Below are 13,227 nucleotides of genomic sequence, written 5' to 3'. Positions count from 1 at the left end.
TCTGCCGACGCCGAGCATTACCTCCGCGTGCAGATTCGAGCAACCAAGGCGCCTTCATCCAATTTAATCTTCCCTCTACACTTGGCAATGCCTCCTAGGTATAATCTCAAGCCTTCCTGTTCATGTTCTCTGCAATATTTCTGCTTATTTCTGTCAATTTCGTGCAAAATCTTTGAAAATAGGAAGCGCCGACACGTTGACCCTAATCCAGTTAGAATTCCATCAGCAGATATCAGATTTCCCACTATACATCTTAAGGAGACTTTTGCTAACTATGTTTTTGAACCAGTCAAACCTAGATATGTAAATAGGACCTTTTATACCCAGTTTTGTCAGCCATCCATCCAAATGATAGAGTACTATCAACTGGACCAATTGGTTTACTGCACTGATACAGTAAACCAGGAGTTATGTGCACAGTTTTATCACAACCTTGAGAGGGTTGATGATAATATATACTCCACTAGAGTTGCTGGCGTTGACATTGAGATGACTCCCACCCTACTACGCATCACCCTAGGACTTAGGGTTTCTGAGTCTACTTTTTTATGCTACCCCAGTAGGGACCTGCCATTTGGCGATCCTTATTCCCACATTACATTAGATACTATCTACACGTATTTCTTTGGGGAAGAGAGACCTGTTGGCCTGACTGAGTTCAAGTCAGTCTCTCTTCGGGTTCAGGACTATATGATGTATAGGGTCCTGACAGCATGTATTTTGCCGATCTCATCTCGGGATGTCTCGAAGATGAGATCTTCACACTCATTTTTCTTGTACGCCCTGTGTCATCGATTTAACATCGATATAGCCTTGCATATGTTTCAGAACATTATCTGTGCATCTGGGACAGTCACCTCCAGGACAGTACACATGCCCTATTGTCATATTCTGACACGCTTCTTTTCGACTATAGAGGGTATAGATGTGACCAGGGAAACAGTCATTCCTCTTACTATATATGACGAGCTAGGATCCCGTAGTTGTAGACTAGCCGGTGCTAATATCACAGCTGATGGAGTTCTATCCTGGACAGGACGATCACAGCCAGCAGCTGCCCCTATCGCTCCAGCAGCCGAGGATATACCAGGCGAGGGAGAGGAGTGGGCTGATTTCTTAGCCGAGGCTCTTTTCTCAGATCCCTCCCCGTCTGCCAGACCATCCACCTCAGCTGGACCTTCGACATCTACATCACTCTCCGTCGAGGACCGACTTGCTCGACTCGAGGTCGAGTCCATCCAGATACGACGGATAGTTCTCTCTATTCGATCTGAGATGGCTGCCGGATTTACGTCCCTTCGTGACGAGATACGACGTCTGGGTCAGCCAGCACCCGAGCATCCCCATGCACCATCCTCCGCTGATGACCCTCCAGCTGATGCTCCTCACATGGATGATCCATCTATTTGATATGACTATTTTTATGCATTGTACTATGAGCATCTGCACTACCTATTCATTTTGTTAGACTTCTTTGAAGGGTTATGTACTTACTTGAATACTTAGTCAGTTTCATAAATTCTGGATTTACTTATCATTTTTCAATTCTAGGAAAAATAATTTTCAAAATTCCCAATTTCCTAGATTGTTCAAAAAATTGAAATAGCCTAGGCTTTCCCCCTAGAAATCATGTTCCCCTAGAATTCATCCAGAGCATCTCACAAACATCTAGGTATACCTTGATTGTGATTGAAAAACATAGAACGGTGTGAGATGCATAGGGTAAAGCCTGGACTCAAGAATGCTTATATTTGTGCATCAATATGAGTCTGGGCGTTAAATACGCAATATACATTAATCAAGTTAAGTCCTCCAGCTCTAGTCAAGTCTATCTGAACCAAAGTAACTTAACTTGACTAACCAAGTGAAAGCTACTGTCCTGTAGACAATCAGCAAGTAACTAAAGGTTAGACAGTTGATAAAGGATACTCAATTTTTTAGTTAAGAATGTTTTGAACCTCAGGGCTCTAATACCTAGTAAGTTAAGTGATTATAACTCATGCTTGGACTTAAGGACCAACTAAATTTGAACCTAAACCAAATTTAAAATATTATCCAAACTTAAGTTTACTATCAATACTTCCATCTATTCATCATTACAATCTTAATATTCACATCCTTACTGAGCCTAGCTAACTGTAAAATCTATCTTTGCACTTAACTAAGAAATATCTAGTCTATTGTTTTTTTTGATATATGGCAAAGGGGGAGAGTAGTAAAATTCAACAGTTAAGAGGGAGCAATAGTTAAGGGGGAGCAACAGTTAAGGGGGAGCATAGAGTTTTAGCAAAATTTGTAATTAGCAAATTTGCCTGTATTAAATGGTGATTTATTTTTTGGATTACTTAACTTTGAATTTGAGTTGTCATAATCAAAAAGGGGGAGATTGTTGGTGCGGGAAGCATCCGACGATCGAACTCGTGTTTTGATAATGGCAAAGAATTCAAAGTTAAGATGTTTTGTATTCTAACAAGTCCACTTGAGGATTTCAGGAAAGTCCTAACTGCGATTAGGCAAAGGAATAAAACCCTAGGGGGTGGTAACCCTAGGTCATAGGGGGTGGTAACCCTATGGGGAAAGTCTTGGCAGGTCGATGACTTCAGGCAAAAAGCCCTAGGGGGTGGTAACCCTAGGTGAAAAGTCCTGGTGTCGCGAGCGAGGTGAAAGACTGGACTAGCCGGGAAGCGAATGTCCAGCAGAAAGTCCGGAAGTATCAAGTGCTGAGCAAAAGTCCAGTCGATCTGGAGGATCGTACTGGCAAAAGGTAAATCTCTTGAGTGGAGTAGGTGAGGACGCGTTCCTCGTAGAGGGAACAGTAGGCGTCGGGTCGACCTAGGATTTTCGGTTGGAAATCCGAAATCAGACCCGGACAGTCCGGAGACTGTCTTAAATATTCTTTATTATCCATGATGTTATTTTGGGCTAACTTTGTGTTACAGGATGTTGTTTGGACTAACATATCTTGCAGGTACAAAATAACGATGATTTTCCTCGGATGAATAGTGTCCGAGGCGCCTCCATAGGGCTTGGAGGCGCCTCGGGTTCAAAATCCTGAGCTAGCGCGAGGAGCAGGCTTAAGGCGCCTCGGAGGGGTTTAAGGCGCCTTAGACAGCTTGGAGGCACCTTGAATGGACTTAAGGCGCCTTTAAGTCGCGGCAGTCAAAAGATTATCCCAACGAGCAGATCGGGATAAAATTCAGGTTTAAGGCGCCTTGGAGCTTGTTTAAGGCGCCTTGAACACTGTTTATAAAGGGGGTTCGACCAGCAGCTCAATCCAATGTGTTCCAAGTCTTCTTTACTCAACGCGCTACTCCGAAAGACTCTCGGAAGTGTTGCTACAAGTCTCCGACGACCCAGAGCTCCGAGATTTCTCGTTTTCGTCGTCGGTATAGATTTCTTTTATCGCATCTCTTGTAATACTTAGTTTGCAATAATCGAGCTTATAGTTGTTGCCCACCGGAAGCGATCAAGGATCGCGGGCCTTCGAGTAGGAGTCGCCTTAGGCTCCGAACGAAGTAAAATCGACCTGTGTTCTTGTGTGCTTGCTTATTTTTTTCCGCTGCTTTAATTACTCTAACGCTGTTTTTTATTCTGATAAGTACGAAATAGCCGCGAGCGCTATTCACCCCCCCCCCTCTAGCGCGTCTCGATCCAACAATTGGTATCAGAGTGGAGTAGGTAAATCTCCTGAGTGGAGTACTGGCAAAAGGTAAATCTCCTGGATGGAGTAGGTGAGGACGCGTTCCTCGTAGAGGGAACAGTAGGCGTCGGGTCGACCTAGGGTTTCCGGTTGGAAATCCGAAGTCAGACCCGGACAGTCCGGAGACTGTCTTAAATATTCTTTATTATCCATGATGTTATTTTGGGCTAACTTTGTGTTGCAGGATGTTGTTTGGACTAACATATCTTGCAGGTACAAAATAACGATGATTTTCCTCGGATGAACATTGTCCGAGGCGCCTCCATGGGGCTTGGAGGCGCCTCAGGTTCAAAATCCTGAGCTAGCGCGAGGAGCAGACTTAAGGCGCCTCGGAGGGGTTTAAGGTGCCTTAGATAGCTTGGAGGCGCCTTGAATGGACTTAAGGCGCCTCAAAAGATTATCCCAGCGAGCAGATCGGGATAAAATTCAGGTTTAAGGAGCCTTGGAGCTTGTTTAAAGTGCCTTGAACACTGTTTATAAAGGGGGTTCGACCAGCAGCTCAATCCAATGTGTTCCAAGTCTTCTTTACTCAACGTGCTACTCCGAAAGACTCCCGGAAGTGCTGCTACAAGTCTCCGATGACCCAGAGCTCCGAGATTTCTCGTTTTCGTCGTCGGTATAGATTTCTTTTATCGCATCTCTTGTAATACTTAGTTTGTAATAATCGAGCTTATAGTTGTTGCCCACCGGAAGCGATCAAGGATCGCGGGCCTTCGAGTAGGAGTCGCCTTAGGCTCCGAACGAAGTAAAATCGACCTGTGTTCTTGTGTGCTTGCTTATTTTTTCCGCTGCTTTAATTACTCTAACGCTGTTTTTGATTCTGATAAGTACGAAATAGCCGCGAGCGCTATTCACCCCCCCCTCTAGCGCGTCTCGATCCAACAGAAATTGACATGGGACAATATACGCAATTTACATTCCATGCAAATGCATGCATCATCCAAAGTTTTCAAAAATCAAATACCTTTCCTACTCAAATGTAATCTAGCATGCATTCAGCCCACTCAAACCGCACTTCATCAATTTCAACTCTGAAGTACTTGAGATTTGTAAACTGTAAAAACACATAATATATTAGTAAACCAAGACCAAAAATCATTGTTGAAAAAGTAGTAAGAGCACCAGGTAACAAGATGACTAATTGGAATGCTTAAAAAGAGAAACATTCATCAATTATCTCAACCACATCATATAGTGATAGATTTATCATTCCTGGGAACTTAATATAATCCAAACCGAAAATGATGATTGAACTTAATATTAAAAAAAAATAGTTATGATTAGATTCATTGATGACTGAAATTTTAGGCTAAATATAGAAAATAACTGAAAATGATGGTGCCTCTCAAATGAATTAATCCAGAAATAGATATTGATGGTGTACCCACTATCACAAACCATTGTGATGTCAATAAAACAAAATAGTGTAGCACTAGAAACTGTGTTGAAAATGAAAACATCTTTTGTAGCAGAAATGCTAACAACCTAACAACTGAGATAGAGAATGTGAACACCTGTATAAGAGGATGTTGTAACAAACTATATGATGTACAATCGAGAAATGTAGCCATTGTTTTAAGAGCATGTGTCTGTGTGTCAGCATCCTTGGATTGCCATCTCAAGACTTTTCTGTTAGAAACTCTGACATGACAAAGCAAATAAAAACTCCATGACATTTGAAACAGTTTCAATAGACCACTATATATCAGGAAGTAAGAGATAAAATAAAAACATTGAACAATTGGTATTAGTAAAAAAAAAAGTATAACATGCATACAATATGAGATCACATGTTCGCATATGTAATAAAAAGTCTAGCAAATTCATTCAGCCACAAGTTTTCAAATCTTTTTTTATTTGCTTCCAATCCAGGATATAAAACCTGAAGGAAAAAAACCACAAAATCGAGTTTGCTCCTATATATATATATATCAAAGAAAGATTGCCCTTGTCAGTAAATGGGGATTATAGAGTCAAAACACAAATTAGTTTGGGATTATTTGGTATCAGATAGTCAAAGCCTTACCAGAATTATGAAAATCACATGGCTTAACTGTTAGCAAGGAATCAGTCTTATAAAGCAACAAATGCCATAGTTTAAAAAAGTGATCTACCCATAAGCATTATTTTAGTGCAAACACATGCCTACTCAATTGTATATTAATTTAATCTTAAATTGACTAAATTAAATTAGTTAACTAGTCAACTTGGCTTGGTATTTTTAGGACTATGTATGAAGAAAATTAATATTGTTCATTATCAATGGAGTGTCACCTGTAATAAAATTGAAAAAATGAAAAGGAAAGAGATTCCTTAGATGGAAATGCTATGGTGCATTGGTTCAAAACAACATGAAGTCACACTTGGATAAAGCTAGATGAGGTCTAAAAACAAAACCTTTGAGAGTAAATCTTAACCAAGAAAGTGAGTAGCAACACAAACTACCAAATCTCTCTTCATACTGTTATATGATGTGGTAGGTTAAACAAATTTTATGGTGTTAATAAATAAATTAAAACATGGATAACATTAATGTTAAATATTTTCCCAAACCCTTGCATAGGCATCTTTTTGGGATTCAGACTGACTCAAAGCCTAGGCTCTGCATAGGGCATGTACTAGACCAACAAAGGCCTAAAGTGTTGGAGAAACTAGCATAGGGAGTGTGGGACATGGTAGCCAACTATGTCAAGCCCTATACGTGTGTTTAAGGTTGTATGCGACCTAGGAATGCATTGTATTACAAGTTTTCATCTAGGGTCAGTTCCATGATCTGAATGGCACATCGAAATCTGTTAAGAGGCTATTGGAAACTAAAGAAATTTTGCAGAAAGATTTTCTTCTCTAGAGAGAATTATTGATGTCAGAGGAACATGTTATATGAGCTGGGTTTTTTTTTTTAAAACCAGTATTAAGAGAGGAGTCTAGGAAGTGTTGACAACTTTTATACAAGAAGTAGGCGAAGGTTTCTCTAGGCTCTTTGCACTTTTAACGAGCTAGCATTCTGGTAAGACTTATGTTTAATCATGTTATATCGCTCATGTTCCTTTTCTTTTGTGTCCATTGGTTTTAATCACATTGTGTTCTATCCTTGGTAACATTGCCACACAAGGTATTTGATGTATTACTTATACCATAAAATACATTTTGTTGTGTGGCTTCATGGTGCGGGTGATTTATGCATTTAAGGTAAATCAATGTCAATTTAAGGATGACCCAAAGTGGAAGATTACAACACCTTCCTCTGGGTAGATCCTACTTGTGGTATCTAAATAATGTTGATTCCAACCATGAGAGTTAAAATGATGATATGGAACTTAAGATCTTACAACCCAAACAGACCTAAGCAATCTAGAGTTTAAGTAGGATCTGAATTAGGCTAGAATCTTGTGAGCTTGTGATTCAATCCTATATTTCCTCATGGTTGCTACATAGGATCTCAATCCCAATAGCCTTGACCAGATGGAATAACTTCGCTTTCTACTACAAGTACATAACATTCTTCAAGTCATATCATTTAAGAAAAAGTTTCAATTGTATGAGATTATTTAGCTCCAAACTAAAAGGAGACCATTTTAACTTGTTCCTTTGTCATCCATCATATATTATTCAACCATCCTAGATAAATGCAGCTAGTTACCCTCAAATTTTCTGACTAGTTCATACTCTTGCTAATATTCACATTGCAGTACAAGCTAAAATCTTTATTTTCCATTAAAAAACAAGCAAGCATAGACTTCTCATGACCATGGTTTTTAGGGAACATACGTCATTGAAAATTATAGGAATTGCATAGCAACAAAGGATGATTAAGAAAGTAGAAGACCAAGTACCTCATGCCGAGGGAGAGCGCATCGTGGAGGCGCCGACGGACAGTAAGGAGATGATCGCTGATCTAAGTGGCTCTCAATCGGTCAGCCTAAGTTGACAGCAAGACCTCAAGACAATCTATCTTGTCTTTGGTGAATTAGAGATATAATTAAGCTCGAAAGCTATAGAATTAAGACAGAAAACTGAAACAGGAAGCTAGAAGCCAGACAAACAAAACATACGAAAACAAAAAAAGGCAAAGGCATGAGCTTTTAGTGGTAACCTGTAGCTTGTTATTATCCGCCCTCAGTTGCTCTAAAGTTCTCCGCCAGTTTTCCATCTCCTTCACCATTTTATATAGCAAATAACCCATGAATTCGAAGGAAGAAGCAAATGATCAAAGGATCATCATAAAGATAAATTGGAAGGGATTGTTTTTTTTCTTAACAAAAACAGTGAAGATCAGAGGCTTGAATATGCATATGCATCAGTATCTTGAAGATGATGTGGATGGAGCTGTTCTTACTTGTATGAATATTTGGGCACTCTAGAAACAGACACAAGATGCTTCCTCTTGGTTCCTTCAGTCCATAAGGAAGGATTTTCTTCTTCAAAGTCATTGTGCTTCGGTGACTCTTGATCCATGGTAGAGTCTGATTGTATTGAAGAAGCATCAACTCCATTGGCACGCATGGGGACAGTTGATGCTCTCCTTGAGCTGGTGATCCTTATCTGAGCACGCTTCTTCTGGAATCTGATACAAAGCAGAGCACCTATAGCTAGGAAGATTCTAATCAGTACTCCTGTTGTCACTCCTAAAATCAGTACCCATGATGGCACACCATTCATCTCCCCAATACACCGGTAATAGTAGCTGTCGGAGGTCCACTCCATAATATCTCCTGCAAGAAAACCCCTTTAATCTCATCGAATAGAACCAATTGAAAATCTTTTAAGCATGAAAAACAAAACTATGTCGTGTCACGGACACGACTATTCTAATATGAATCACCGGTGCATAAAGGTCAATATCAGTTGGCTAAAGACAAGAAGCAGAAGTAGATTGTTGTGACACGGATACCAAATGGATGTTCAAACAAAACGATCTTGGCCACTGAAATATATAAAAGTTAAACCCCAATCAGGATCATTCATAGAAAAATGTGGAACTAGACCAACAAAGAATCTTTGAATCTTCAATCAACCTCGAGATAGAAAAATACACTGCAACCTTACAAACGAAACCTACGATTAGAGAAGATGGCGATGTTTCACTTCATACCTAAAATTACAAAATTATGTCCTCTTTCTAGTATCATACATGAGGACAGAACACACATGAAAACCAAAATCTAAGAAATCATGAAAAGAAGTAGACAAAAGATCAAACAGAAAGGAACAAAGCAGGGGAGTAGAAAAGGAGCTTCATTCAGCAGGGGAGTAGGAAAGCAGTAATTTTTCCTACGAAAAACAAAATGAACCGGGAATGCCATCTTCCATAGAGGGCACGAGAATGGACCAGCCAAAAAAAAAATGTTTTGCCCAATAATCACAAAACCAAAGATTGAGCTTCAAGAAACCCTCGAATCCTTGCGTGGATTGAGACAAAAGCAACCTCGAGGCAAAGGTGAAATGACTAATTCATAAAGAAGATCCACCGAAGCGAAGCGATCTAACCTGTCTGGGCGAAACGAGCACGCCGCAATGACGGATCGAGCAAAGGAATCGTAGAGCTATGCCACAGATCTCATCTAAGGTTCTCTCCTCTCCCTCATTTGCTTTCCCCTTCGTCAACGCGAGCGAGGTCTTCTCCAGATGGGATGATGGTGGGCACCTACCCATCGTTCGGCCTATCCCATCGATTAAGAGGGTCAACGTTTCTCCAGTGTCTTCGTGACCGGCGAAGGGGAGGTTGGTGCAATGCAGATGGCGCTGGTTGCCCCAGCTACGAGTGGGGAAAATAAAGTTATGCAGCTTCCAGGATGACGACAGTGTGGTTGGACGAACAAGCAAGGGCTCCATGTTGATCCTGATCGGGAGAGGAAGAGGCGTCGATCTAGGAAGGGGAAGAGGGAGATGAGGCTGAGAGAGATGGTCGGACGGCCAACGGCGAGGAGGAAAGTGATGGTGACAGCGCGATATAGGTTTAGGTTTGGAGGGAAGAGTGAATTGTTGTAAATTTTGGCTAAGTATTGGTGGAAAAATTATATTATTTTATTTTGATTCATAGACATCGGATTTTAAAAACCGCTGTTAAAATCGGTGTCTATTAACAAAAAAAAAGGTGCTCATAGACATCGGCTAAAAAACCGATGTCTATGAGCGAAAATCTGCGCTCATAGACATCGATTTTTGGAAAAACCGATGTAAAATACTCAAAGACATTGAAATTTGCTTAAAATCGTTGTTGTTTTACCGATGTCTATGAGGATTTTTCTTATAGTGATTGTAGGGGTTCCAAGAAACTCGTCGACTATAATTGAAGGAGAGATAACCGTCTACATGGGCAATGCTACTAAGGTTGCGGCTATTACAGTGGGAGACATCTACTTATCTTTTGATAGGAATAGAAGTTTGGTTTTAAGAAATTGTCTTGATGTACCCAGTTTCAGAAAGAATTTAATTTCAGTTTCTAAACTGTATTTGGATGGATATTCTATTTCTTTTAATAACAATGTGGTTACAAAGAGAAATAGGGTTATTATCTATTCTGGTGCATTAGTTGGCAATTTATATACTTTAAATCCAATTTCTCCCACAAAGCAACAAATGGAAATTAAGAACACATCTTCTAATTCTAATAAGAGAAAGGAACCTTCAGAAATGAACCAAACATATCTTTGGCATTTAAGGCTTGGTCATATTAACTTAAGTAGGATTCAAAGGCTTATAGCTGATGGACTCTTGGGTTCATTAGAGTTGGAAAACTTTTCAACTTGTGAATCCTACTTGGAAGGTAAAATGACAAAGAGACCTTTTAAGGCCAAGGGGTATAGAGCCAAAGATGTGTTAGAACTGGTTCATTCTGATTTGTGTGGTCCTATGTCTATCCAGGCAAGAGGTGGTTTCGAATATTTTGTCTCTTTTATAGATGATTATTTGAGAAACGGATACATTTACTTGATGCGCCGTAAGTCTGAGTGCTTTGATAAGTTCGAAGAGTATAGGGTTGATGTGGAGAAATGTCATGGTAAAAGTATCAAGATACTACGGTCTGATCGTGGTGGCGAATACCTCTTAGGAGAGTTTAGGAATTACTTATCAGAGGCTGGGATTCAATCTCAATTGTCCGCACCTGGTACACCCCAACAGAATAGTATGACAGAACGAAGGAATAGGACTCTTATGGAAATGGTTAGATCGATGATGAGTTATTCAAAATTACCAAATTCATTTTGGGGATATGCTCTGGAAACAGCAGCGCACATTCTGAACTTGGTACCTTCTAAATCAGTACCCTCTACTCCTACAGAATTGTGGAATGGGTGAAAGCCCAGTCTGAGACATATTAGGATTTGGGGTAGTCCAGCACATATGCTAAAAGCAAATGCTGATAAGTTGGAATCTTCATTAGACAAGAAAAATTAAGTAGATGATTTGGGTTATTATGAAGAAAGAAAAGAAAACTAGCAAGAAACTAAAAACTTAAATGAAAATAAGAAAGAACTTGGATTGTCTCCCAAGAATCACTTGTTTTAGGTCATTATTTTGACCCCTTATATGGGCTTTTCAAAATATCGCTCTGACCAGAGTAAGAAACTTCTAGACTTTTCTTCCAATCATCTATTTTATTATAGAGAGAGTTTTCGTCATACGATCAATATAGTGTAGCATCGCTCTCTCCATCTTCATCTTCTTGTGAGTTCTTTCTAGAGGGCAAAGATGATTCAATGTGAGTTTCCAAATCCCAGCCTCATGAAAACCTACACACCAATAGGAAAAATATACCTCCCATAAGCATACTATATAAAATAGAACTATAACCATATTAAATTTGATGAAGCATGTATCGAAAATTGAATCACATTCAACAAAATCAATTATAGGTACCTCTATGAAATTTTCTAAAAGATCACAAGAAATAATAATCATATATTACTAAAAGGCACCTAAAAGTTCTAAACAAGTGGATGTGACTTCTTAGAAATCAAATGATGGTTCTAGCTCTAGCTCAGGTGGTAGTGTAACTAAAGGTGATGATTCTTGGGGCTTTGTTATCTCTGCATATGTCCCTATACTTATATCTATAACTTGTTCAATTCTTACAACTCTCATAGTATCAAGTGGTTGTGGGATCAAAGGAGGTGATTCTTAGGGTGTTGCTTCCGTAGTGCAAGACCCTACACTTTTATCCGCCCCATCATTATCATAAGTGGCGAAGAGTTCACTAACATCAATATCATCAACTAAGGATTGACAACTTCATTAGAAATTTTAAACTAATTATCCTCATCAGAAAATTCATCATCATTCAGTATTTCAATAAAATTACAAGTGGCTAATATCAGAAAATTCATCATCTTAAATTACATTAATAAATTTGCATGCAACTAAATTATCATCACAGAATTTGTTAATTTTTTCTTCACTCATATTTGTCACTTGCTTTTGATGGAAAGGGATTAGTGGTACAAAAGCATTCTGTTGTGTCATTAGAATGGATTTCTGATTCCTATCCACATTTTCCTTGTAATTAAGTAGCGGAGGTTCAAATTGCTTGTCTAGATTTGATTACATAAGCCACTTAGGGAATGGTACCAATGGCCTATAGATCTCTACTAGAGGGATGGAGGTTAGATTTTCTGATTCTCTTTTGTATTTCTCGTTGAATTCATACCCATCATTTTCCAAAAAAGTATTGGAATTCTAGTCACTTCTCAACTTGAAAACATTATAATGTTATTAGTCTTTAGTTGGGTGAAAGGGAGGCATTGTTTGAACCATTTTGAAGTCAAGCTTTCTAACTTAGCCTCTGATTGTTTGAACCTCTCATTCTGTAACTCATAATTTTAAAGTTCTTGGGTAGTTGTACTGCATCTTGTTCAACATACACACTTGCATTCATGGCTCGTACTTCTAGAATTATCAAGGAAGATGTCATTAAAGTTTTCACTTAATCATTCCTAGAGGTTCATCATCACTATATCAATTAATATATATGCTTCATCCAAACTTTTGTTCATCAAAGAACATTTTGCAGCTGAATCTAAAAGTCTCTTACTCAAAAAAGTAATCCTAATATATAAGATGTACACTATCAACCATTTATCTAAGTCATGATGAGGGCATTGTCTTAATAAACTTTTGAATCTATCCTATGCTTTAAATAGTGATTCTCTATCTACCTAAGTAAAATTTGTGATACAATTCTTCATGTACACTATTTTGCTTGGAGGGAAAAAAATAATTCAGAAATCACTGCTTTCATTGTTTCGATCCCAACTTGTAATGCTTTATGGACAAAGAGAATAAAACCAAGTCTTTGCTCTATCTTTGGTGCTAAAAGGAAATGCAATCAACTGAATAGCATCAGTAGAGACTCCCTCACATTATACCATGTTGCAATATTCAAGAAATGCTTCAAGGTGCAAGTATGGATTTTATAAAACTTCTCCTCCAAATTTGTGATCTTGTATTATAGTAATTCTGAGTCTAGTTGGAACTTGCTGCTTCGATATGAGGATCCACAATAGGAGAAAGTTTTCTTGCAAAAAAGG

General features: G+C 39.0%; 1 non-coding gene across 1 annotated transcript; it reads left to right on the top strand.

The window, feature by feature from the left end:
• Positions 1-12,781: 12,781 nt before the first annotated feature.
• On the top strand, positions 12,782-12,887 carry LOC122003174. Its single transcript, XR_006117839.1, has one exon. It is a non-coding gene; the product is annotated as a small nucleolar RNA R71 (small nucleolar RNA).
• Positions 12,888-13,227: the final 340 nt, after the last annotated feature.

Source organism: Zingiber officinale, chromosome 7A, assembly GCF_018446385.1.
Source record: "Zingiber officinale cultivar Zhangliang chromosome 7A, Zo_v1.1, whole genome shotgun sequence".
In the NCBI taxonomy this organism is placed as follows: Eukaryota; Viridiplantae; Streptophyta; class Magnoliopsida; order Zingiberales; family Zingiberaceae; genus Zingiber; species Zingiber officinale.
This window is presented reverse-complemented; position numbering and strand designations above follow the sequence as displayed.